The sequence below is a fragment of the Spinacia oleracea genome, chromosome 5 (assembly GCF_020520425.1).
Source record: "Spinacia oleracea cultivar Varoflay chromosome 5, BTI_SOV_V1, whole genome shotgun sequence".
NCBI lineage: Eukaryota > Viridiplantae > Streptophyta > Magnoliopsida > Caryophyllales > Amaranthaceae > Spinacia > Spinacia oleracea.
This window is the reverse complement of record NC_079491.1, coordinates 55,742,517-55,765,403: the sequence shown is the minus strand read 5'-3', so window position 1 is coordinate 55,765,403 and position 22,887 is coordinate 55,742,517.

Here is a 22,887-nt window from a genome sequence, read left to right as displayed (position 1 = left end):
ATTTTCGTTATAGACTGTATACTTGCTAATTCAACTTCTTGGGTATTAGATACAGGTTGTGGCTCACACTTATGTTCCAATCCACAAGGACTAAGAAGAAGTAGAAGGTTAAGCAAGGGTGAAGTCGACCTACGAGTGTGAAATGGAGCACGGATTGCTGCATTAGCTGTAGGAACTTATTATTTGTCGTTTCCCTCTGGGCTAGTTTTGGAACTGGAAGACTGTTTCCATGTTCCAAGTCTTACTAAAAACATCATTTCTGTTTCTTGCTTAGATGCTAAGGGATTTTCCTTTTTAATAAAAGACAATAGTTGTTCGTTTTATTTTAAAGAGATGTTTTATGGATCTGCTAGATTAGTCAATGGACTTTATTTATTAGATCACGACAAACAAGATTATAACATAAATACCAAAAAGGCGAAAAAGGATGATTCAGATCTCACCTATCTGTGGCATTGTCGATTAGGCCATATTAACTTGAAACGCATAGAAAGACTTCAAAAGGAAGGAATTCTAGAACCATTTGACTTAGAGGATTATGGTAAGTGCGAATCATGTTTACTTGGCAAAATGACAAAGCAACCTTTCTCTAAAGTTGGAGAAAGTGCAACTGAACTATTGGGTTTAATCCATACAGATGTATGTGGACCAATGAGTACAAATGCTAGAGGTGGTTTCAGCTACTTTATCACTTTCACTGATGACTTCAGTAGATATGGTTATGTCTACCTAATGAAGCATAAGTCTGAATCCTTTGACAAATTCAAGGAATTTCAGAGTGAAGTAGAGAATCAATTAGGCAAGAAGATTAAGGCACTGCGGTCTGATAGAGGCGGTGAATATCTGAGCTATGAATTTGATGACCATCTGAAAGAATGTGGAATTCTATCAGAATTGACTCCTCCTGGAACACCACAATGGAACGGTGTGACGGAACGGAGGAACAGAACCTTGCTAGACATGGTTAGATCAATGATGGGTCAGGCCGAACTTCCAATAGAATTTTGGGAACATGCACTAAATACAGCTGCACTCACTATAAATAGAGCTCCGTCTAAAGCTGTTGAAAATACTCCATATGAGTTATGGTTTGGAAAGCCTCCAAATGTGTCTTTTATTAAGATTTGGGGATGTGAAGTATACGTCAAACGATTAATTTCAGAAAAACTTCATTCAAAATCTGACAAATGTATCCTTGTGGGCTACCCAAAAGAAACAAAGGGGTATTACTTCTACAATACATCTGAGAACAAGGTGTTTGTTGCTCGAGATGGTATCTTTTTTGGAAAAGGAACACATTTCCAAAATGACAAGTGGGAGAAAAGTAGACCTCGAAGAAATTCGAGTCGAACAACAAACTCTAGAGAATGCTCAAGATGACATTCAGGATGAAACTTAGAGATCTTTAGAAGTATCTGGTGAGAATCATGGACAATCTAGAAATGTAACGCCGCGCAGATCGCAAAGATATAGATCTCAACCGGACAGGTACTTAGGTATTTTGACGAACGAGAGCTATGATGTTCAATTACTTGAAAGTGGTGAACCTTCGACTTACAAACAAGCTAAGATGAGCCCTAGCTCCAAGCAATGGCATGAAGCCATGCAATCTGAATTAGGATCCATGTCTGAAAACCAAGTATGGGATTTGGTCGATTTGCCAGATGGCTACCAAACCATAGGAAGCAAATGGGTTTTCGAACTGAAAAGGATAAGGATGGAAAACTTGAAGTTTTCAAAGCTAGATTGGTTGCAAAAGGTTACAGGCAAGTGCACGGAGTGGATTACGATGAAACCTTTTCACCAGTTGCAATGCTAAAGTCTATTCGGATAACGTTAGCAATCGCTGCATATTACGATTACGAAATATGGCAGATGGATGTAAAAACCGCTTTCTTAAACGGCATTTTAACAGAAACTGTGTTTATGACACAGCCTAAGGGTTTTGAGGATCTAAAGAATGCTAAAAAGGTATGCAAGCTTAAGAAATCAATCAACGGATAGAAGCAGGCATCAAGGAGCTGGAATATACGTTTTGATGAAGGAGTCAGTGACTTTGGTTTCATCAAGAACGCAGACGAATCTTGTGTATACAAGAAGGTCAGTGGGAGAAAAATTGCTTTTCTAGTATTATATGTCGACAAAAAATTACTTATCGGAAATGACATTCCTATGTTAAACTCTGTCAAGATTTGGCTTGGGAAATGTTTTTCGATGAAGGATCTAGGAGAAGCACATTACATACTGGGCATCAAGATTTACAAAGATAGATCTAAAAAGATGATTGGACTTAGTCAAAGCACTTATATCAATAAGGTGCTTGAAAGGTTCAAGATGGCAGACTCCAAGCGAGGCTACCTACCCATGTCTCATGGAATGACTCTAAGCAAGACTCAGTGCCCAAAACACTTGATGAGCGTAGACGAATGAGTGGGATTCCATATGCATCATTGATTGGTTCAATAATGTATGCTATGATATGTAGACGCCCGGATGTTGCGTACGCACTCAGTGCTACGGGCAGATACCAGTAAGACCCAGGAGAGGCACATTGGACTGCTGCCAAGAATATTCTGAAGTACCTGAAAAGGCACAAAGATGACTTCATGGTCTATGGTGGAGATGATGAATTAATTGTTAAAGGGTATACGGACGCAAGTTTCCAAACCGACAAAGATGATTTTAGATCACAGTCTGGGTTTTTCTTCGGCCTCAACGGAGGTGCAGTAAGCTGGAAAAGTGCTAAGCAAAGCATCATTGCGGATTCTACAACTGAAGCGGAGTACATTGTTTGTAAAACATTATTGGTTAATCATTCACAATAAATGAATAGAATTCATTTTTCCATTTAATTTTGTGGTTTATTAAATGATGAGTCCCTTCAATTTGACGATATATTCAAGATAGACTGTCAGGACCAGTCCTATGACTAAGAAATGTCTATCAAGTGAACTTGAATGTCAAAAGTTAAAAATGGTCCCTGGTCGGAGTTTTCTTTAAAGATGGACGCGTAGAAAACGTCAGACGACTAGAATGCAAGGTGACTAGTAGTTCTGTTTCTTGAACTATGTGGACATGGCAATGTCATAATCATTTGCATAGATACTTACTTTTGGAAGACTAGTATCTGACAGACCTATGAAACTTTACTGTAAGAGATGAAAATCTATCATAAGTAAATTTCATTAAAATTATTAGACACTAATCCTCAATACCTGAGTGATTTGAGATTACTTGTTTGAGAACTGCTTACTTTGACGTTGACCAACCGTCGCACCGTAAAAGGAGGTTATAAAGGCAACGCTCAGGTAATCACCTATCAAACGAAGTCTAATCTCAAGATCGCAAGATTGGGATTTCCCTCCCATAAATCGGGATGAGATGCTGAAAGTTGTACAAGGCCACTCGGAGAGCTAGAAACTGTAAAATGCATGGCCGTGCTCAGATGAATCATAGGTTATGATTATCTGTTTTATTTGATCAGTTGAACTCTGAAACCGAGAAACACCTCTGGACATAATAAGGATGACAACTCTTACCTTATGTTCAAGAGCAAGCACCGAGCGTCAAAGAAATTAGGAAATGCACACTTGTCCCTAAGGACAAGTGGGAGACTGAAGGAAATAATGCCCTTGGTCCAAGTATGCATTTAATGTTAAGTCTAATAAATGCGGTTCAGTATTAATTAACAAAGTTAATAATTCAGTGAGATCAAGTGAGCTGCATGCCTAGCTAGAGGCCGCTTCAGTTCAAGTGGAATTAATGATATTAATCCACATCTTACTCTTGACTGAACCCATAGGGTAACACAAATAGTACGTAAATGGATCAAGTATTTAATGGAATTAAGTACTCCATATATGGATATTCGGAATTGACGGATCTTGGTTTCAGTGGGAGCTGAGATCGTCAAAAGCAAGAAATGAATACTCCGGAAACGATGATATTGCCGGAAACGGAAATATGGATCGTATCGGAAATATAAATATTATCCAAGTTGTAGATGTTGCCGGAAATGGAAACATGGTACGTATAGGAAAATATTATCGGAAATGGAAATATTGCCGGAATCGGAAATATTGCCAGAAACGGAAATATTGTCAGAATCAGAAATATTATCGAAATCGGAAAATAATTCCGGAAACGGAAATCTTAAATATTTGTTCGAAACGGAAATTAATTCCGGAATCGAAAATATTAAATATTGTTCGTATCGGAAATGAATTCCGGAATCAGGAATTTAATCAGAAGCGTATCTTACGAATTAGCATCGGACGAGGTTTGCTAGACGAAGGCCCAGCACGAAGCCAGGCCGTCACCCAGCAAGCCAAGCGCAACAAACCATACGCCAAGCCTCGACCAGGCCCAGCGCAAGGCCAGGCCCAGCCAAGGCTTGGGCGCGCGCACGGATCAGGTAGGCTGCGAGCAGTGGGCCTCAGCGTTGTGCGCTCGGCGTGGGCCGCAAGGCTTGCGCGCGGTCGTGCGGTGCTTGTGCGCTGCTCGTATGCGTGTTACACGAATCCTAAAGCTATCGGGATTCGTCATATGATTAAATCCTAATCCTAATAGATAAATTTTATTTAATAGAGTCCTAGCAGGATTCTAATTAAACTAAATTAGTATTATAATAGGATTATAAGTCCTTTTCCATAACTCTATAAATAGGTGCCTAGGGTCACAAATTTATATATAACATTGAAGTATTCAAAGGTAAGATTTTGAAGCAAAAATCAACCAAACACTTGCAACCATTTTAGCCGAAAATTCCTAGGAACCTTAAGGGCGATTCTAGTTGGTCAAGCTTAAGGCGGATCCGGACGTGCTGTGGACTATCTACGGAGGGACGACACTTGGAGTCCTAAAGACTTGTTCTTGTTCGGTTCAGGCGCAGCTAGGGAAGGCACGCTACAAAGTGATGCATCTAAATTATGCTCAATGATTATGTGTAAATAATATGTTTCCTGGCATTAAGGTTTTCCGTATGATTTATGTTTTGTAATATGTATCATAACCTAACAGAATTTGTGTGAGGGAAGTAGAAGATAGTGAAATTTTGGTGGACATTTGAGAAAAAATGATGGAGATTATTTGGAGAAGGGGTAGAAGAGGGGTCGATGGAGAGGAGAAGGAAAAAGGGGATTTCGTGTTTTTGCTTGTGTTTCCTGATAAATGAAAGAAATTAGGGGGATGTCGTGGTTTAATCGAAATGCAGGAACTAATATTCGCAGATATGCTGGCGCACATGATTTTTGTGTGCACGCAGAGCCTGCACCAGTGCGGACACACAGAACTCTCGTGGGCGCGCACAGTCGCTGGGCTTAAAATTTTCCCTTGAGGCCTATGTGGGTGCACAAAAAGACTGTGCGTGCACACGGCTTGTCCAGAGACCTTTGCTTCAAAATCTTCAGTCTGTGCAGGCGCACACACAATGGCAACTCATATAATATTTGCACAAAATTCCAACTAAAACTAAAAGAAAACTAAGAGAAATAAAATCTTAGTGAACAAAAATAATAATAAATTAAAAGTTAGAAAATCGGGTTGCCTCCGGAGTAACGCTTATTTAATGTCACTGGCTTGACGGTGCCCCCAAAATTCATGGGAGGTCCATTAATTCTACAATGGCAAATGTGTCGCGAGAGTCACCTTTATAATAATGCTTGAGGCGGTGCCCGTTGACCTTAAAAGTGTCGGAGGCATCAAATAGTTCAACGGCACCGTGGGGGAAAACCTTCAAAATTTCAAATGGGCCACTCCACTAGGACTTGAGCTTGCCCGGAAATAATTTGATCCTAGAGTTGTAAAGGATAACCTTATCCCCTTCCTCGAATTCCCGCTTCTCAAGCCGGGCATCATGGTATTGCTTGGAACGAGCTTTCTAGATGCTAGCAGAATCATAGGAGTTCATACGAAGCTCTTCAAGCTCGTGGAGGTCAAGAAGGAGTTTCTCACCCGCGCAAGTTAGCTCGAAATTCAAGGTCTTGATGGCCCACATGACCCTATGCTCAAGCTCGACCAAAAAGTGGAAATTCTTGCCATAGACTAACTTGTACGGAGTCATTCTGATTGGTGTTTTGACGGTGGTCATATGCGCCCATAAAGCATCATCGAGCTTGATCACCCAATCCTTCCGGTTCTTAGCTACCGTCTTCTCAAGAATAGATTTGATCTCCCTATTGGTGACTTTCACTTAACCACTTGTTTGAGGATGGTAGACTAAACCGACCTTGTGGTGCACATCATACTTTCGCAAAAGGGCCTTGAATTTCCCATGAGCAAAGTGGGATCCTCCATCACTTATCACAGCTCTAGGGAGCCTGAATCCAGGGAAGATGACCTTCTTGAAGAGAGCAAGCCTTGTGATCATTGGTAGAAGAGGCTATGGCTTCCGCCCATTTTGACACATAATCAACAGCCACAAGGATATAGAGATTGCCAAAAGAAGGAGGAAAGGGGCCTATGAAATCGATTCCCCAAACATCGAACATCTCTAACTCAAAGATATGAGATTGAGGCACCTCATGCCGCTTAGAACTATTTCTCGTGCGTTGACAACGATCACAAGATTTGACAAAGGCCCAAGCATCACGAAAGAGAGTATGCCACCAAAGCATACTTTGCAAGACTTTTGAGGCGGTCTTATCCCCCCCCCCTATGTGCCCTCCACAAGGAAAGGAGTGGCACATGTGAAGGACACTACCGACCACATCATTTGGCACACATTTTCTCAAGAGACCACTGTCACCCGGCTTATACAATATGGGCTTATCCCAAATGTATTTCTTTTCTTCATGCTTCAACTTCCGCCGTTGTTGAGTAGAGAAATCTTCGGGGCTCTCCCCACAAGCCATGTAATTCACAAGATCGGCGAACCAAAGCAAAGAGGATCTCTTAATCATGTATAAAGCATCATCACGCAAGGTATCTTCAATCGGTATATCACCCACAGCCCCATCACAAAGCTCAACGAGAGAAAGGTGGTCAGAAAAAAGATTTTCAGCACCTTTCTTGTCCAAAATCTCAATGTCAAATTCTTGAAGCAAAAGGACATATCGAATGAGTCTAGGCTTGGCTGTAATACCTCATATTTTTATAATAATTATAAATATATTTTATTATATTTATAAAGAATTTTATGATTTTTAGAATTTATTTCCCATTTAAATGTATTTTAATTAATTAGAATATTTATTATTTTAATTAATTACGGAACGAATTTAATTTTCGAGTCGGAAAATTAAATGGGTCTCAAGTAATTTTAAAGGTTTGGGTTTTTAAATAAAAGTCCAACTCGTTTTATTAAACGAGCCCAATCAAAAGAATTTAATTCTAAACTCTAGGCTAGCCCAATCATTTAATTGCTAAGCCCAATATCTAATTCCTAAGCCTAGCCCACTAAGGATTTGAGAGCCTATAAATAGGACTCTCCTCATTAAACGATCCCCTTATTTTTCATTAAAGTCTTCCCTCTTTTCTTGCCCCACACCCTTCCTGTAATACCTCGTATTTTTCTATTATTATATATATATTTTATTATATTTATAAAGCATTTCGTTGTATTTTTACAAATTAAATTCATTTAATGAGAATTAAATGCGCTTTTAATTAATTTAAATATTAATTATTTTGAAAACCGGATTTTATTAAATAAATTCAAGGAACTTATTTAGTCGGGAATTGTTGGGTCGTATTTCAAAAACGAATTTAATAAACTTAAAGCCCGGTCGTTTTGTTTTAATTAAACCCAACAAAGCTTGCAAGGGATTTAATGAATTGAGCCCGGTAATAAGCCCAACTCAAACTACCATAACCTAGCCCACATGGGAGAGAAAAACTATAAATAGACCCTCTCATTAAACCCTCACAAACTTCACACTCCCTCTCTCTCCCTCTTTCTTGCGGCACACCCCACGCCTCTCCTCTCTCTCTTTTCGACCAGCTTCCTTGCAGCCCAAGGCACGAGTGTGCCGTGTGTGTGGTGCCCAGCCCTCGCATCGTTTCGTGCGCGCCCAGCCTCGCAGCCGTAGCGTAGCACACCAAGTGCCTGCGTGCTCGCGCCCTTGCTGCCCCTCTCCTTGTGCCTCGCCCCACAACGCAGCCCCATAGCTGCTGCTGTGTGCGTGTGCCGTGTCCCGCAGCCCGCAGCCCCGCGTCCCGTTGTGCGCTGAGCCTCGTGCTCGTGTGTGCGTTGTGCCCTTGCTGTGCGATGTTCCTTGCTCGCCTGCCCTATCCCTCGCGCGCGCGCGCCTTACTGGTGCGTTGCCTGCGCTGCTGCGTTGTTGTTGTCGATTGTGGTCGTGTGTGTTGATCGGCACACACACACGATTAGTTAATCGTTGTGTGTGTGTGTCGATCAATGATTTAATAAAAATATGTTTTCAAAAATATTAATTTTCAGTTTTAAATTGATTTAATTATTGTGATTAAATTTAATTATTGGATTGTTTGGATTAATTAAAACGGTTATGAACACCGTATTGGGTTGGTAGTATGTTTTAATTAAAGATATTGGTTTTGATGATTTAAATTATGATTTTCAGATTTTATATGTTTATAAAGTGTGGATTTTTGAAGTCAAAACATGTTTTCGGATTAAACTATTGCTAGGGTTTTGGTTTCAAATTGATTGAGTAATTGATTTACATAATTTAATGACAATTTAAATTATGGGAATCAATCAAAATTTTCAGAATGTTTATAAGCTTTAAAAGGTTGGTTTTAAGGGTTTTAAAGCTAAAAAGTCAATGTTTTTATACTAGGACTTGAGTTGACTATTTGAGACTATTAAATTACCAATTAATGAATGAATTTTAATTAAACTAAGGGTTTTAGTTTCTTAAATAGTTGCTGGAAATTTAGTAAACATGGATAATAATTTAGTTTTCTTATTTTCTTTTATAGGAGTTGATTTCTAGTGAGTCGTGATTCGCACAGTGGCCCCCGTACTTAGGTATTCTAGGTACGTACAAGACTAGGGTGATCACCCATCCCTTGAGGACTTTGTGAAGTGTATTGAATGCGAATCATGTGAACTTATATGTTGTTATGAATTCATGTTTGATGATTGGGAATGATTATGTTATTATGGATTCATGTTTAATGTTGAGAACGACCATGTTATTATTATTGTTGAATCTATATGAACGAGCATGTTATGAATTGAATTATGCTTTGTAGATTCTATTGAACTATCAAGTTATGGACTTTTATAATAGTTGATTTATGTCAAGCATGTTGTTCAAGTTGGTTTGCAAGTATGAGTAGTGCGCATGCAAGTTGTTATTATTATTATGCTATATAATACAGGATGTCTAGCATAATTATTGAGCCAGTCGAATATTGCGAGTGAGCAATATATATTCTACCAAGGGGTAGAATATGTTAGAGAGTCTATGTGAATTGAATTAAGGACAATTCGTGCTAAGGGCACACCCCGCTTGTTAATAGGCAATGTCGGGTTATCTCAAACAGTGTTTTTGAGAAGGAACAATGGGAGTAATTTCACTTGAGTCTTGTTTGATCACAAGTCCTAAAGAAGTAAAATATTAAAGAGTCATTGTTGAATTGATTAATTGTTCAATTGTTTGTATGTTGTGTCTTGAGTAGAGTCTTGAGTCGCCTTGAACATAATATACTAATTAACGTAAAGTGTAACCCAAACAGCTTCAAAACTCTTGGAACGCATATACCTTGAGTATGAACAATGGGGGGAGTCTTGCCAGAAAACTTGTACTCCTAGAATGATACAAGACGTTGTTTCATTCTCTTTTATGTCGTTGTGCATTGGAATTCCTGTCGGTATGGCCCGACTGTCGGTAGTAACCCGACTTATTTTGGTGTATGGTTGGCTCCCATCACCCTTTTCTTTCCTTTTAATGATACTTTAGTTTACCCGTTCGAAGCTACTTTTTATTAAACTGTGAGTCAAGAGTCGTGTCTCGTGTCGAGTCTTGTCTCCATGTTTACTTGTTTAGTATATGTCTTTTGCATGTTGATTATTTAATTGTCGAGTGAAGCATGTTAGGATAGAATGTTATTCTAGCTTGTTCGTACTCAGCTTTTGCTGACGTCGTGCTTCATGTCTTCTGGTCATGGCCTTTGCCTTAATGACCCTATGATGATCCATCAATTGCATTTGCGTTGTTGGGGGGTAGATTTTCAATAAAGCAGGTTTGTAGAGATAACTTGCGAGAGAAGTTATCATGGGATTCGAGTTGAGAGTTTTATTCTTCCGTAATTTATAAACTCTATTTTTATTTATAGTCATGACTAATACTACTATTTCAGTTAATGGATTTCAAACGGTTTGTTTTAGTTTGGGCCTCAACGGTTCCAACTTGTTTTAATTACCATTAACTATTTATTTAATATGTTTTGAAAGTTAGTTAATTCCGCTGCGTAATTCTGGTAAATAGCCTTAGCCGTTATCACGGTGGCGGTAATATCTTGGTAATTCCTGTGTTTTAAGTCGGAAAATATTTTATAAAAAGCAAGGAATTATTAGGGTGTTACAAAGTGGTATTTGCAGAGCTCTAGTTTGAGAGCTGCTTTGCATTAATTAATAGTGCAAAGTGGTAAATCCTTAAAACTACGATTGCAGAACTTTAGGATTTTTCGAAAATTATTTTCCTAAAGTCAAAATGTTGTTTTTAAGTACTCAAAATTTTGAAAAGTCAAATACCAATTATTTCTAGTATATGAAAAATTATTTTAAATTTCGAATTATTTTCGAATTTCCGAAATATTTTCGGATTTTTCAAAAAAAAAGGGGGAATTTAATTCATTTTGGGAATTTTCCGAGTTTTCGAAAAAAAAAATAAGAATAATAATTTTTCGAAAATCCCGAATTAATTATTTATTTATTTATTTATTTACTTAATTCTTTTAATTATTTCTGAAAGTAATCGAATTAATTAAATCATTCGAGTAATTATTTTAAATTTTCGATTTTAGTTTCTAATAATTTCGCGTATATTTGAAGTTATTTATTTAAATTAATTTCGAAATTTTTTATTTCGTTTCTAAGTGAGGAATGGGTAGAATAAGAAGGGTTAATTAGTCTAAGTATGTGTTGTTTAAGTATGCCTTTCTAATCAAGTGTTTATGTGATTATGCCTTGATTCTTGTGATCTTTTAATTAAAGTTGGATCATGTATGTTTTTCTTTATGTGATTAATTGCATCACGATTCATGATTAAGCATGTACTTGTGCATTGAAAATTGTATGGCTCAACGAACTTACTTTGTTTTGGAACACTTTTAGTAAGACCTTGTAGTTGTTAACTTTCAGGATTAAGATGTTGATTTCAATGTACGCAAATCTAGGAAACCTAGAGAAGCTAGACTGTGAGACCCCACACATTTATGTCAAGAAGATTGAGTTTGCCTACAATTACTTTGCTTTAGTGAAGAACCTACCTGAATTGAGAAAGAAAGATGTTATGGCAGAGATGGTTATTCATTGCTTACCTTCCAAGAACCCATACATAGAGCTTAAGAACCGATTTCGGGATATGCATATGGAAAATGGTATTCCTAATTACTACAAGTATGGTACTCCAGATGGTATATGGAGATATGATTTGGAGATTATGACTACAATTATAGAGCTCGCGGAGGAATGCTTTGATGATGGTAAGACGGTAGAGAACATGAACATTTTAGGATTAGATCATGATACAGAGACTCAGATGGATGAGGACAGTGATGATGATGTTGTTGAGATTGAGAACCCTAACCCTATCATTCCTGAACCCACTATTGAGATCTCCAGTGACGCAGAAATTGAGCCTGAAGTCGACAATGATGAGGTAAACAGTGTGCAACAGCAAAACAATGAGGATATGGAGTATGAGTCTGATCTAGAGGAAGACTTTGATGACTTTGGAGACCATGAGCCCTCTTCACCTGTTTGTAAGGGTGGCTGGATAGTTGAGTAGCACTTTAATCTTTTGTAATAGCTAGTGCCTAGATTTAGTGAAGCAATAAAGTAGTACACTACTATTTATGGTTTTAGTAGTTCAGTTTTGTGGTTTCCGAATAAAGTACGATCCAAAGGTGTATTATTTTTTTTTCCATTGAAGTAATAAAATCTAGAATTCCTTCTTATATCCTTAATTCTAAGTATATACTATCTTTGAGCGATTATTGCGAAAGGAATTTTATGCATTTCTTGAATGAAATTGTACTTGCAAGGTGGTCCAATCTTTCACCACTTGAATTTTGTGATGCGGACTAAGGGAAAAGCGGCCCATAAACAGGCGCCTATCCTACTGAGGGTCCGAAAATATTTGTGTATGTGCACCAATTGAATGACTAGCTAGTGCAATGTGTTAGTAAGGCAGTGTCCAACCTCGGTTGTTAAAGTTAGTCTTTTGTTTTATTCAGGAGAAGGGAAATGACTACCCAAGGAATTGCTGACGTGGTCAGGCAACTGGCTGAAGTAGTGCAGAACTTAGCACAGAATAGGAATAACCAGGGAGTTGATCCAGCTGGTGAGATGTTTAAGAAGGTGGCCCAAAGTAAGCCTCCTTTGTACCAAGGGGAGATAGACCTAACCGTACTTGAGAACTGGCTAAGGGAGTTCGATAAGCTTATCGTAGCTGTCAATTGCCCAGAGAACCTTAGGGTTAATAGTGTTGTTTATTACCTTAGGGGAGAAGTCGATCTATGATGGCAAAGATGTGAGAATGATTTGAGAGCTACACCTGGATTTGGATGGGAATCATTCAAGGTAGCCTTAAGAAACAAGTTTTACCCACCATATCTGAAGAAGTAGAAAGCTCAAGAGTTCATCGAGTTGAAAATTGATGGTATGTCTGTAACATAGTACTATTCGAAGTTCATCGAGTTGTCTAGGTTTGCACCGGAAGTGGTGGCAACAGAGGAGCTTAGAGCCCAGAGATTTGAGAGTGGATTGACTATGGACTTGCAACTAATGCTTGCCGGAGAGACCTTTATATCTCTTGACACCCTATATGGAAAAGCTGCCCATCTGTATGGCCTGCAGCAAAGAAAGAATGGGATTGGCGAAAAGAGGAAGGATGTTGGCAACCATAACCAAGGTGGTGGTCAGCAAAACCAAGGGAATTTTAAGAAAAACAAGGGAAACAACCATTTCCAGTTCAAGGGAAACCATGGTGGAAATAGGAACAACTTCCACAATAACAATGGAGATAAGAATCAGTCTGCAGGGAATGGAACGAGAGTCTATGAGTGTAGACGTTGCCATACTAATCACCCAGGTCGAGACTGTAATGGAAACCAAGTTGTCTGTAGGTTTTGTGAGAAGCTAGGCCATAGAGAATTTGAGTGTTGGGCCAAGAATGGGAAACCCAACCAAGTCAACCAAGGCAACCGCCAGAACAACAACCGGAGTAACCAAAACCGGAATGGAGGGAATAATGGTGGAAACCAAAGAGGTAACCAGAGTGGAAACAATGGCAATAGTGGCCAGGGTAATGGAATGCCCGGAGGGAACTATCAGCGAAATGGGAACCGAAATGCCAATGGAAATGCCAATGGAGGTGGCTATAACAAGGGAGTTCCCCAAGGAAAGCTGAATGTGATCACTAGGCAGGAAGCCGAAAAATCGTCTGACGTCATAGATGGTACTTTTTCTATTAACTCCGTTTTAGTTAAAGTACTATTTGATTCCGGTGCGACTTACTCGTTTATATCAAAGGTTATCTTAGAGAAGTTAGAACTGAAAGAACCTGAAGAAATAGAAGTACCCATAGTGATACCAACCGGTGAGATCGTGAAATGCACCAAGATCCATAGGAATTTACCTTTAACCATAGCCATGCAAGACCATATTCTTGTCTAGCCTAATTGAGTTTGAGCTAGGAGATTTAGATGTGATTTTGGGAATGGACTGGTTGGCCATGTTTAAAGCTAAGATTGACTGTGAGAAGCAGAAGATTCACTTGAAGTCTAGTCTAGGAAAGGTGGTATCGTATCGCCGTTTTGGGAAGCCTAGGAGTGTAGGAATCGTCACGGCAATGGAGCTCGTGAAGTTAATACACAAAGGGAACCCTGTTTTCTTATGCAATGTGAGAGACCTAGACCATGTAATGAAAGAGCAACAGGGGATATTGCAGTGGTGAGTGAATTCTTGGACGTGTTTCCGGAAGAGATCCCGGGAATGCCGCCCAAATGACCAATCGATTTTACCATAGATTTAGCACCCGGAACTGCACCTATCTCGAAAGCCCCATACCGAATGGCTCCAGCAGAAATGAGTGAGTTGAAAGGTCAACTTGAGGAATTGCTAAAGAAAGGTTATATTAGACCAAGTGCATCGCCTTGGGGAGCGCCAGTCTTGTTTGTGAAGAAGAAGGGCGGTAGTATGAGACTCTGTATAGACTACAGGGAGCTCAATAAGGTCACAATCAAGAATAAGTATCCTTTGCCTAGGATAGATGATCTATTTGACCAGTTGAAAGGAGCGGGAATGTTTTCGAAGATTGACTTGAGGTCAGGTTATCATCAGTTGAGAAACGCAGAGCACGATATACCAAAGACTGCATTTAGGACTAGATACGGTCATTATGAGTTCACTGTTATGCCATTTGGGTTAACCAATGCACCTGCGATCTTTATGGACTTAATGAACCGAGTATTCCATGCATTCTTGGACAAGTTTGTAGTGGTTTTCATAGATGATATTCTGGTCTACTCTAAGAATGAGGAGGATCATGCGGAACACTTAAGGTCAGTGTTGATTACCCTTAGAGACAATCAGTTGTATGCCAAATTCTCGAAGTGCAAATTCTGGCTAGAAAGAGTTGCGTTCTTAGGACACTTTGTATCGAAGGAAGGAGTTGCAGTGGACCCTGCAAAGATAAAAGCTGTCAGTGAGTGGCCTACACCTAAGAGTGTCACCGATATTCGAAGTTTTCTTGATTTAGCGGGTTATTACAGACGCTTTGTGCAAGACTTTTCTAGAATCGCCAAACCAACGACAACCTTGATGAAGAAAGAAGCGAAGTTTCAATGGAATGACCAGTGTGATGAAGCGTTCCAAGCCTTAAAGACGCGATTGACAACCGCGCCAGTGTTAACTTTGCCAGATGAGAGCGGTACTTATTATGTGTATAGTGATGCCTCTAAAAATGGTTTAGGGTGTGTGTTGATGCAGAACGGGAAAGTGATTGCGTATGCATCGAGGCAGTTGAAGCCATATGAATCCAATTACCCTACCCATGATTTAGAGTTAGCCGCCATAGTGTTTGCATTGAAGATATGGAGACACTATCTGTATGGTGTGAAATGTAGGATATTTACGGATCATAAGAGCCTGAAGTACATTTTCACACAGAAGGACTTAAATATGCGCCAACGAAGGTGGTTGGAGCTGATCAAGGACTATGATCTAGATATTCAATACCATGAGGGAAAAGCCAATGTAGTTGCAGATGCCTTGAGTAGGAAATCAAGTCATGGTGGGAATGCGTTAGTAGTTGTTAACGAGCTGTGTAAGGACATGCAGCGACTAAATCTAGAAATAGTGAGTGGAGAATTCCTTGAGAGTATGTTGAATGCCTTAACCATCCAGTCGTCAGTATTTGATGAAATCAGGGAGAATCAGGTTGGTGATGTTAATCTAGAGCGGATCAAGGAAAATATTTTGCAAGGAAAGGAGGTTGATTTTAAGATCCACGAGGATGGAAGTTTGAGGTATAGAGGACGTTGGTGTGTACCCCAAAAGTGTAACTAACTTAAGGAAAAGTTAATGAGAGAAGGTCACAATACACCATATTCTGTTCACCCGAGAGGTGACAAGCTGTATAAGGATCTGAAAAAGGTCTATTGGTGGCCAAGGATGAAAAACGAAGTGGCTGAATTCGTGGCAAGGTGTTTGACTTGTCAGAAGGTTAAAATTGAGCATAGGAGACCTCAGGGAAAGGTCCAACCTTTAGAAATTCCGAGTTGGAAGTGGGACTGTATCTTAATGGACTTTGTTACTTGCTTACCCAAGTCGAAAAGTGGAAATGACACCATTTGGGTAGTGGTCGATAGGTTGACTAAGTCAACAGTGTTCATACCAATGAAAGAAACCTGGAAAATGGAACAACTTGCCAAAGCTTACATCAAGCATGTAGTGAGATTACTTGGAGTTCCTAAGGATATCGTATCAGATAGAGATTCTAGGTTCCTTTCGAATTTCTGGAAAAGTGTGCAGAAGAACTTTGGTACCACATTGAAAATGAGTACAGCATTCCACCCAGCCACGGATGGACAAACTGAAAGGACTATTCAAATCCTAGAAGATATGCTAAGATCTTGTGTGATTGATTTCCAAGGAGGATGGGAAGATAGCCTAGATCTAATTGAGTTTTCATACAACAATAGCTATCATGCCAGTATTGGAATGGCACCATTCGAAGCCCTGTATGGACGAAAATGTAGAAGTCCACTATGTTGGAGTGACATTAGTGAAACCGTCGTACTAGGTCCCCAATTGATAGAGGACACTATGAATCAGGTTAGGACTATTCAATCCAAAATCCAAGCCGCGCAAGATCGCCAAAAGAGCTACGCAAATTTAAAGCGTAGGGATGAAGAGTTCCAAGTAGGTGACAAAGTGTTGTTAAAGGTTTCACCAATGAAAGGAGTAATGAGATTTTGGAAGAAGGGAAAGCTTAGCCCAAAGTATATAGGCCCATATGAGATCTTAGAACGGATAGGGAAGGTAGCGTATAGACTAGCCTTGCCCATGGACTTGCATAGAGTGCATAATGTGTTTCATGTATCCCAATTGAGGAAGTATGTCCCGGATAAGTCTCATGTACTGCAACCGGAGACCATAGAGTTAGACCAAAGTTTGACCTTTGAGGAAAGACCTGTCAAGATACTTGATAGCAAAGTGCGTAGCACTCGAACTAAGGATGTTAAGATCGTAAAAGTGTTGTGGTCTAACCAAGAGTCTGAGGAAGCTACCTGGGAAGCGGAGGAGGAAATGAGAAAGAAATATCCCGAGCTTTTTCCCGAGGTTAGTTGAGTTACGGGGCCGTAACTCGTTTTCTTTAAGTGGGGTAGAGTGTGGTAGAATTTCGCGCTTTTTACCTTATTTACCCAATTTATCCTTTAGGATATGCTTGAATTGTTGGTTCCAGTGAAGTTTCATTGTTTATTGTCATGTTGAATTACTTAAAGAGTACAGCAACTAAAACTTTTGCAAAGAAAACACACTAAATTAGTCTCAAAATAGTCTCAAGTTTAGTTTTAAAATTGTGATTTCCGTGCCCAAGTTTCGGGACGAAACTTCTTTTAAGGAGGGTAGACTGTAATACCTCGTATTTTTCTATTATTATAAATATATTTTATTATATTTATAAAGCATTTCGTTGTATTTTTACAAATTAAATTCATTTAATGAGAATTAAACGCGCTTTTAATTAATTTAAATATTAATTATTTTGAAAACCGGATTTTATTAAATAAATTCAAGGAATTTTATTTAGTCGGAAATTGTTGGTTCGTATTTCAAAAACAAATTTAATAAACTTAAAGCCCGGTCGTTTTGTTTTAATTAAATCAAACAAAGCTTGCAAGGGATTTAATGAATTGAGCCCGGTAATAAGCCCAACTCAAACTACCATAACCTAGCCCACATGGGAGAGAAAAACTATAAATAGACCCTCTCATTAAACCTTCACAAACTTTACACTCCCTCTCTCTCCCTCTTTCTTGCGGCACACCCCACGCCTCTCCTCTCTCTCTTTTCGACCGGCTTCCTTGCAGCCCAAGGCACGAGTGTGCCGTGTGTGTGGTGCCCAGCCTTCGCGCCGTGTCGTGCGCGCCCAGCCTCGCAGCCGCAGCGTAGCACACCAAGTGCCTGCGTGCTCGCGCCCTTGCTGCCCCTTTCCTCGTGCCTCGCCCCACAGCGCAGCCCCATAGCTGTTGTTGTGTGCGTGTGCCGTGTCCTGCAGCCCCGTGTCCCGCAGCCCGCAGCCCCGTGTCCCGTCGTGCGCTGAGCCTCGTGCTCATGTGTGCGATGTTCCCCTACTGTGCGATGTGCCTTGCTCGTCTGCCCTGTCCCTCGCGCGCGCGCGCGCCTTGCTGGTGCGTTGCGTGCGCTGCTGCGTTGTTGTTGTCGATTGTGGTCGTGTGTGTTGATCGGCACACACACACACGATTAATTAATCGTTGTGTGTGTGTGTCGATCAATGATTTAATAAAAATATGTTTTCAGAAATATTAATTTTCAGTTTTAAATTGATTTAATTATTGGATTGTTTGGATTAATTAAAACGGTTATGAACACCGTATTGGGTTGGTAGTATGTTTTATTTAAAGATATTGGTTTTGATGATTTAAATTATGATGTTCAGATTTTATATGTTTATAAAGTGTGGATTTTTGAAGTCAAAACATGTTTTCGGATTAAACTATTGCTAGGGTTTTGGTTTCAAATTGATTGAGTAATTGATTTACATAATTTAATGACAATTTAAATTATGGGAATCAATCAAAATTTTCAGAATGTTTATAAGCTTTAAAAGGTTGGTTTTTAAGGGTTTTAAAGCTAAAAAGTCAATGTTTTTATACTAGGACTTGAGTTGACTATTTGAGACTATTAAATTACCAATTAATGAATGAATTTTAATTAAACTAAGGGTTTTAGTTTCTTAAATAATTGCTGGAAATTTAGTAAACATGGATAATAATTTAGTTCTCTTATTTTGTTTTATAGGAGTTGATTTCTAGTGAGTCGGGATTCGCACAGTGGCCCCCGTACTTAGGTATTCCAGGTACGTACAAGACTAGGGTGACCACCCATCCCTTGAGGAATTTGTGAAGTGTATTGAATGCGAATCATGTGAACTTATATGTTGTTATGAATTCATGTTTGATGATTGGGAATGATTATGTTATTATGGATTCATGTTTAATGTTGAGAACGACCATGTTATTATTATTGTTGAATCTATATGAACGAGCATGTTATGAATTGAATTATGCTTTGTAGATTCTATTGAACTATCATGTTATGGACTTTTATAATCGTTGATTTATGTCAAGCATGTTGTTCAAATTGGTTTGCATGTATGAGTAGCGCGCATGCAAGTTGTTATTATTATTATTATGCTATAGTACAGGATGTCTAGCATAATTATTAAGCCAGTCGAATATTGCCAGTGAGCAATATATATTCTACCAAGTGGTAGAATATGTTAGAGAGTCTATGTGAATTGAATTAAGGACAATTCGTGCTAAGGGCACACCCCGCTTGTTAATAGGCAATGTCGGGTTATCTCAAACAGTGTTTTTGAGAAGGAACAATGGGAGTAATTTCACTTGAGTCTTGTTTGATCACAAGTCCTAAAGAAGTAAAATATTAAAGAGTCATTGTTGAATTGTTGGATTGATTAATTGTTCAATTGTTTGTATGTTGTGTCTTGAGTAGAGTCTTGAGTCGCCTTGAACATAATATACTAATTAACGTAAAGTGTAACCAAAGAGCTTCAAAACTCTTGGAACGTATATACCTTGAATATGAACAATGGGGGGAGTCTTGCCGGAAAACTTGTACTCCTAGAATGATACAAGACGTTGTTTCATTCTCTTTTATGCCGTTGTGGATTGGAATTCCTGTCGATATGGCCCGACTGTCGGTAGTAGCCCGACTTATTTTGGTGTATGATTGGCTCCCATCACCCTTTTGTTTCCTTTTGAGGATACTTTACTTTACCCGTTCGAAGCTACTTTTTATTAAACTGTGAGTCAAGAGTCGTGTCTCGTGTCGAGTCTTGTCTCCATGTTTACTTGTTTATTATATGGCTTTTGCATGTTGATTATTTAATTGTCGAGTGAAGCATGTTAGGATAGAATGTTATTCTAGCTTGTTCGTACTCAGCTTTTGCTGACGTCGTGCTTCATGTCTTCTGGTCATGGCCTTTGCCTTAATGACCCTATGATGATCCATCAATTGCATTTGCGTTGTTGGGGAGTAGATTTTCAATAAAGCAGGTTTGTAGAGATAACTTGCGGGAGAAGTTATCATGGGATTCGAGTTGAGAGTTTTATTCTTCCGTAATTTATAAACTCTATTTTTATTTATAGTCATGACTAATACTACTATTTCAGTTAAAGGATTTCAAACGGTTTGTTTTAGTTTGGGCCTCAACGGTTCCAACTTGTTTTAATTATCATTAACTATTTATTTAATATGTTTTGAAAGTTAGTTAATTCCGCTGCGTAATTCTGGTAAATAGCCTTAGCCGTTATCACCGTGGCGGTAATATCTTGGTAATTCCTGTGTTTTAAGTCGGAAAATGTTTTATAAAAAGCAAGGAATTATTAGGGTGTTACAAAGTGGTATTTGCAGAGCTCTAGTTTGAGAGCTGCTTTGCATTAATTAATAGTGCAAAGTGGTAAATCCTTAAATTACGATTGCGGAACTTTAGGATTTTTCGAAAATTATTTTCCTAAAGTCAAAATGTTGTTTTTGAGTACTCAAAATTTTGAAAAGTCAAATACCAATTATTTCTAGTATTTGAAAAATTATTTTAAATTTCGAATTATTTTCGAATTTCCGAAATATTTTCGGATTTTTCAAAAAAAAAAGGGGGAATTTAATTCATTTTCGGATTTTTCCGAATTTTCGCTCATCACACTTACAAAGTTAGCAATTTCAATGTCCTGAATATGCATGCTCACCAACCTAAAATTAGTGCCATGATTAGGATTATACACCAATATGATCCTTGTCTTGTATGAACCAACTTTTCAAGTCTACCAAAATAAGTGTCCCGTTCCCTTACCCAAGTCTTATTGCGTTTCAAGTCCTAATCCTTATCCCGAGTCATTACAGTCTTTCCAAACTGGACTCATAAACTTGTTTGGAGGCGACTCCGTCAAAGTTTAAATTTCCTAAGTCTTAGGGGTATTTTACACATTTTCTATATTTTGAATTTTGAATTTCTATGTTCAAATTCGATTAGCATCACTTGTGTGAACCTAGAATTTGGCTCCCCTTATGGGGTGGGATTGCAAAAATCAAGTCAAAGTGGTCACATTCTTGATAACTCGAACCAAGTTTGACTCTTTGATGGGTCTTAACCAAGATTCATCAAATGATTAAAACTTACATACAAAGTCCAAATTGCAAATAATATGAAATACGAAAATACCACTAAAAAAAAACCCCTACAGGGAGTTTGATATATTCATATTTTATATTGTTTTAACCCCCGTCCCTTAGTATTTTTCAATCTCAAATGATCTCTTCGGGGATATTTTAGTACTAATATGTGTTGTGTAGTGTGCCATGAGTTTTTAGGTTGTTTAAGGAGAAATTAGCCTTATTAAGCTCGTTTTACGTTTTTCGGGCCACTACACGATCCCGAGCTAGTTCGGAGTGATCATAGTCAACTCTAAGGAGCCTATGATGCTTATGTTCGAGCCCTAAGAGTTAGACTCGGTGATTGGAAGAGAGAAAGGCATCCCAAGGCTTATATTGAAGGTCTCCGGGTGATCTACTGGATAATGGAGACCCACCGGGCGAATTAAAGCAACAAAAAGCTCTTCTATGCAGGCTCGATCGGCGTCGTTCGCCCGGTCCCCATCGGGCGGTTGGATGCTTGTCATATTTGTGGGAGAAAATAATTTGTTGGGCGAAGAATTATAATTCCTACACGCTCCCGATCATGCGGAGGCTGTTTCGCTGATGTTGGGCAATACAAACTTTGACGAGCAAGATGCCCGACCGGGCGGCCCATTGCCCGATCAGGGGGCGACAACTCAGCCCGTGTTTTTTATTTTTAATGATTTGTTTTTCCTTAAATTTTAGGAAGACTATAAATAATCAAGTCTTAAAGACCTAGAGATCTTAACTTATTTCCTAGCACTTTTGAGTTTACTTAGTTTATTTTCTCTTTCAAACTTTTGTTAATTACTTTTGCTAGTTCAATTCAAGTTTCAATATTTCAAGTTCATTCTTCGTTCTTCAATTGGATATTGATTTATTACCTTTCTCATTATTCAATTTCGTTCATGTATTCATTAATTACGTTGGTTTGGTTTAGTTTAAACATGTGTTAGTAGTTTATTTCTAGTGTTTAGGGGATCCATAAATGTATGATCGGGATTGGATTTGGTTTTGATACTTGATTATTGATTGTGATTACTATAGTCTGTTTTAATTATTCGTCAATTCTGTTTAGTCGGACTATTTTGATTGAGTTTGATTAACCTTAGATTATGCACCGAGAGATATAAAATTTATGTTTATGATCTGTAACTATTAGATAGGATTGTTTCTAGTAAATTACGAGAGCGTGCTAGTTGTATTTCCTAATGAATGCATAAGATTCGAGAAATACATGTTTTCCTAATTATGGCTGTTAATTGACTGTTATTGTCCAGCGTCCAATCCTAGTCTACATTTTTGGTGAACTTTTGCCCTAGATCTCTTTAACATTATTATTCTCGTTATTTAATATTGTTGTAATTAATTATACAAATCAACCCTTTTACTTGTTGCTAATTGTCTACACCTGTTAATTAGTAGTAAGAAGAATGGTGTTTTCATGTGGATTTGATCCTGACTTTCTTTGCTAACTATTTTAGTTAGTGATATTTTGTTTATCTTTGATGGAGTGATACCACTTTAGCCCATCATTGGCCTCAACCACCATCGTCGCTATCACATCATTCTTTTCGATAAGGTTGGCTAGCTTGTGTAGTACCATATATCGGATTTTTTTTCTTGTGGTGATGGTCACATTGATAGGATTTGTGTCCTATTTTTCCACACACATAGCAAACTCCTTTCGTCTTTTGAATCTTGTTTATATTAGTGAAGTTTCCTTTGGTTAGGTGATTCTTCTTTATCTCCCTGAACCTATTTTTAGCCGTAGGAGTACTAGATCTAACCAA